This window comes from Crotalus tigris, unplaced genomic scaffold (genome assembly GCF_016545835.1).
Source record: "Crotalus tigris isolate CLP2741 ecotype Arizona unplaced genomic scaffold, ASM1654583v1 scf7180000019021.11574027:1482141, whole genome shotgun sequence".
Taxonomy (NCBI): Eukaryota; Metazoa; Chordata; class Lepidosauria; order Squamata; family Viperidae; genus Crotalus; species Crotalus tigris.
The window spans coordinates 918,512-924,483 of NW_024097333.1; positions in this window are offsets into that span (position 1 = coordinate 918,512).

Below are 5,972 nucleotides of genomic sequence, written 5' to 3' on the forward strand. Positions count from 1 at the left end.
TCCTTTTTTTTTTAAATTTTTGTTTGCATCTGCTTGCAGGTGGAAAGAGGGGTGGGGCTTCGCACCTGGGCTGGAAAGGGACGGGTGGGGGGGGATGAAGACCAGGATTTCTGGTGCGTCTTTACAGGTGGTCCTCGGCTTACCACAGTTCATTTAGGGACCGTTCAAAGTTACAACGGCGACTTTTGGGCCTTTTGACACAAGTTTATGACCTTTGCATCCTCCCCAGGGTCACGTGATCAAACTTCAGAGGCTTGGCCACTGGCATGAACTTGATGACGGTTGCAGTGTCCCGGGGGGGGGGGTCACGTGATCCCCTTTTGGGACCTGGCAAGCAAAGTGAACGGGGAAGCCGGATTCACTTAACCACTGTGTTACTAACTTCTCTCCGTGTGGCTGTAGCTCCCTTAAAGACCCTACAATTTTATTTTATTCTAAAGCAGGGGTTCTCAACCTGTGGATCGGGACCCCATTTGGGGTCGAAGGACCATTTCACGGGGGTCGCCAAACAACGCAGTCCGCCATTTTTTCCCCCTTTTCCTTAGCTGTGCTCCTCCCTTTTATTCTATTGGCTTTTGAAAGCCAATAGAATGGACTCTCTTGAATAGAGTCTAATTCTATTGGCTTTCAAAAGCCAATAGGAATTGTCCAGGCCGTCTCTGCCCTGCTGAGCCCGCCAAAAGTCCCAGTCTGCAAACGGTGTTGCACCAGTTGAGTAGTCCTCGACTTACGACCAGTTGGGGGGCGCGGCATTAAAAAGGTTGAGAACCACTGTTCTAAAGATTGAAATACAAAACCCAAGGCAATTAAACCGAGACACAACAATACTAGACCGAAATGTTTAAAAAAAAAACGTGAATTAAAAAAAGGACAAAAACACACACAATCCCCCGTAGTTGAACACTGATAAATGGATTCCAACAATAATAGCTTCGCTTCCCTTTGCAAAGCAGGTCCAAAATTTAGAAGCTTGTGCATCTATTTGCAGCCAATCATGATGAGATCTGTCTTGTGAGCAAAATAATGCTTATATCAGTGGTGGCGAATCTATCGCACGGGTGCCAGAGGCGGCACTCAGAGCCCTCTCTGTGGGCACGCGCCGTCACCCCAGTTTTAGGCCTTCCGCTGGGTTTTATAAAAACCTTTTCGCTTTGGGCCTCCGTCGCCGTGTGCAAAAAATAAAAAAGGTTCAATCAATCAGTCAATTTCAACTTCTCGCGGGAAAAAAAAATCTTGCAAAATTGGAATTGATTGATTGAACTTTTTAGTCCCACCCAGTCTGCCGTTACCACCGCAGCCACACCCACTCAATGGGCCACACCCACTCAATGGGCCACACCCACCCGGCACCTGACGATGCATAAGTGGGTTTTGGGTTGCAGTTTGGGCACTCAGTCTCTAAAACAGTGGTTCTAAACCTGTGGGTCGGGACCCCATTTGGGGTCGAACGACCATTTCACGGGGGTCGCCAAACAAGGCTGTCTGCCATTTTTCCCCCTTTTCTTTGGCCACGCCCCTGGCACCTGGTGATATATAAGTGGTTGGGGGTCACCACAACATGGGGAACTGTATTATGGGGTCGCGGCATTAGAAAGGTTGAGAACCACTGCTCTAAAAGGTTCGCCATCACTGGAATACTGCATCCAGTTTTGGTTACCACGATGTAAAAAAGATATTGAGACTCGAAAAAGTACAGAGAAGAGCAACAAAGAATCAGGGGACTGGAGGCTAAAACATATAAAGAACAGTTGCTGGAATTGGGTATGTCCAGTTTATGAAGAGACGGACTGACAGGATAGCAGTATTCCAGTATTTGAGGAGCTGCCACAAAGAGGAGGGGGCCAACTTATTTTTCAAAGCACCAGAACAAGGCAAGACAAGGAACAACGGGTGGAAACTAATCAAGGAGAGAAGCAACCTGGAATTAAGGTGAAATTTCCTAACAGAACAATTAACCAGTGGAACAGCTTGCCACCAGAAGTTGTGAGTGCTCTAATCCTGGAGGTTTTCAAGAAGAGACTGGAAGCTATCTGTCTGGAATGGTATAGGCTCTTCTGCCTATGCAGGGGGTTGGTCTAGAAGACCGCCAAGGTCCCTTCCACCTCTTTTCTGTTATCTATTAAATTCTGCATTGGAGTAAATTCATGAAATGAGTTTCAATGTGGAGAAAAGCAAAAGTCTCACATTTAGGCAGGAAAAACCAAAGGCACAAATGCAGACTGGGCGAGACCCGGTTTAAAAAGAGCAACTGTGAGAGGGACAATACAATACAATCCTGGGTTGTATAAACAGGCATAGAATCAAGATCACACAAAGTATTAGTACTGCTTTATAAAACCCTAGTGAGACCACACCTGGAAGACTGCAGCCAATTTTGGTCACCGTATCGCAAAAAAGATGTTGAGAGTTTGGAAAAAATCCAAAGAAGAGCAACTAAGATGATTAGGGGCCTGGAGACTAAAACATACGAAGAACGGCTATGGGATTTGGGCCTGGTTAGTCTAAGGAAAAAAGAAACAGGGGAGACATGATAGCAGTATTCCAGTATCTGAGGGACCGCCACAAGGCAGAGGGGGTCAGGTTGTTCACCAAAGCACCAGAGGGAAGGACGAGAAACAATGGTTGGAAACTGATCAAAGAGAGAAGCAACCTGGAACTAAGGAGAAATTTCCTGACAGTGAGGACAATCAACCAGTGGAACAGCTTGCCACAAGAAATTATGGGCGCTCCATCACTGAAGATTTTCAATAAGAGACTGGACAGTCACCTGTCTGAGACGATGTAGGTTCTCCTGCTTGAGCAGGGGGCTGGACTAGAAGACCTCCAAGGTCCCTTCCAGCTCTAATCTATTTCCAAGGTCCAGATTGCAGCTAAGTTCTTGCAAAGCGGCCCCAAATCTTGAGCAATGTTATTAACAAATTGCAGTGCAGACAGAACGTGTTTGGACAATGCAGCTAACTATAAATTAATCTGGGTTTACTCAATCTTAATTTCCTAGGCTTGCCCGAACCATCAACAAATCACAATGGTTCAGGCTCAGAGAGACAAAATTATGTCTCCCTGGCAGTCACAGTTCTGTCTCCAACTCCAGAACTGTTTTTAAGGTAGTGCTGTGACTTGGAATCAGACCCCAGCCGGGGTTTTGATTCACGCTTAATCCCAAAATCGTAACTGGCAAGGCTTAATTTGCTACAGACCCACCAAGGAAGGATGCAGGATCACCCTGATTCACTAGCAGACAGCCAGCTCACCTTTTTTTCCTGCTTCAAGAAGATGTCTTGTTTAACTTGGAGGTGGACGTCAAGCCTTGCCTGACGTGTTCAAACTAGACAGGCTGGGACACCGAGGAGGGTGGGGCCAGAATGAAAGCTCTGTTTGATTTAATAAAGATATTGATTTAAATTAAACCGATCAAGGGCAGTTGCTGTAATATGTTGAGTCGGTGAGTTATTTTCCCTTTATGTCACATTAAACCGTTGTTTCTCAACGAGGCAGCTTTAAGAGGCTCGTAAGTCGAGGACTAGCTGTATGCACACCCCCATGAAATCACTGGGACTTCAGACTTTTATTGCACACAACTGTAAGAGAAGGACTGGCAGAATGTGGAGGCGTCGTCAAAAGAGGGCTTAGCCTAGAATCCCTACGTAGCCACAAGCAAAGTAACTCCAACTTCCCATGAGTGATGTTGACCCTTCTGTAAGGACCCACCCCACTTTGCATCTTAAGAAGACAGAAGGGGGTTTTCTATATTTGATAATTAAAGATTCTGACACCTTCTCTAACTCCTAACAAGTGCTAACTGTGAGTTGAGAAGATTCCTGCTGATCGGCTTTTAGCAATAAAGCAGCTGAATTGAACTTTCAGGTGTGATCCTGATCTTTCTAACCCTGACAGCAATCTCCAGGGTTACATTAAAAGTTTTATTTAAGCCTTAATTGGCATGAAATTCCATGCCGTTCTGGGGACCTCTCAGGCTGGGGAAGTCACTGCTGCAGTTTGTCATGCAAAGCAAAAGCCCAAAGTCTCGAAAATATGGCACGAGGCTTCTGAAAGAAGTTCAGCAACTTGCCATCTGCAGCCAGGTCATTCAGCCTCAGCCTGACTAAACAAGGGATTCTATGGGGTTTGAATAGCATAGAATACCAGAGTTGGAAGGGACCTTGGGAGGTCTTCTAGTCCAACCCCTTGTTCAGCCAGGAAACCCTATCCCATTTCAGAGAAATGGTTGTCCAATCTCTTCTTAAAAACGTCCAGTGTTGGAGCATTCACAACTTCTGGAGGCAAGTTGTTCCACTGGTTAATTGTTCTGACAGGAAGTTTCTCCTTAGTTCTAGGTTGCTTTTCTCCTTGATTAGTTTCCATCCGTTGTTTCTTGTCCTGCCCTATTTGGAGAATAGAATAGAATAGAATAGAATAGAATAGAATAGAAATATGGAATGGAACAGAACAGAATAGAATATGGAATGGAATAGAGTAGAATAGAATAGAATAGAATAGAATAGAATAGAATAGAATAGAATAGAATAGAATAGAATAGAATAGAATAGAATAGAAATATGGAATGGAACAGAACGGAACAGAACAGAATAGAATATGGAATGGAATGGAATAGAACAGAATACAAATATGGAATGGAACAGAACAGAATAGAATATGGAATGGAATAGAATAGAATAGAATAGAATAGAATAGAATAGAATAGAATAGAAATGTGGAATGGAACAGAACAGAACAGAATAGAATATGGAATGGAACAGAACGGAACGGAACAAAACAGAACAGAACAGAATAGAATATGGAATGGAATAGAGTAGAATAGAATAGAGCTGGAAGGGACCTTGGAGATCTTCTAGTCCAGCCCCCTGCTCAAGCAGGAGGTCCTATACCATCTCAGTCAGATGATTGTCCAGTCTCTTTTTAAAAACATCCAGCGATGGAGCGCCCACGATTTCTGGGGACAAGCTGTCCTCACTGTCAGGAAGTTTCTCCTTAATTCCAGGTTGCTCCTCTCCTGGATCAGCTTCCAACCATAGCTTGAGTCCCTTTTCATGACATCTTCATGGTGATGCCATGAAGGGGAACACCCCTGCTGGGTACAACCAGTGAGTTCAGCCTGCCTGCTTCCCCACCTCCCTTCTTCCTTCCTGTCTTCCCTCCGTGTCCTTCCCTTCTTTGGGACAAGGGCCATTGGGGGGGGGGGGAGTTGGCTGGCGAGAGGACTAATTGCCTCCATCTGGCTGCTGGGGGGCCCTGGGGAAGGGTGAGTCAGCTCTGCATCCTGCTAAGCGGGTCAGTCTTGGACACAGATTGGAGGGGCGTTTCTTATCCTGGCCAAACCCAATTGGACTGGGGGAGGAACAGCTGGGCCCCGCCCTGCAAAATTCTTCCTTTCTTGCAGGGCTTTTCCTGGGATTTTTAACTACTGAGCTCTTTCGAGAACCCATGCAAGGGAGCAGGTCTTTTCTGGGGTTGGGGTCTTCTCCAGCTGGATCTGCTCCTTTGCAGCTGGAATTCCCAATATCCCCGGCATGATATGGAGGAGGAGGAGGATTCTCAAGGGGTTTTTTTTCTTTTTCTTTTTTTATAAAAATTTTTATTTTCAACTTTACAATACATAACAATCTTACAAATACTTCAGATAAAAAATAAAACAAATTGATATACGTCACATTTGGTCTTGCCCGCCCATTTCCCCCCCAAACGGCATCCCACCTCAAACCAACTTACTTCTTTCCCTCTTTTTCTTCACTCACCCTCTCTCCTCCTTCACCTCCACCTTCCTACTTACTTCTCACCTTCTTCTCCTCCCTCTTGATGTGGTCCAGGGGAAAATGCCCGAGCAGTTCCTCTCTCAAAATTAAAACATTAATATTATATACAATAAGACTATTTCTACTTTATCTGAACTACTTAAACTTCAACCCATCCACCCCACCCCACCCCGACTTCCCAGAGCAAAATACAGGATTATG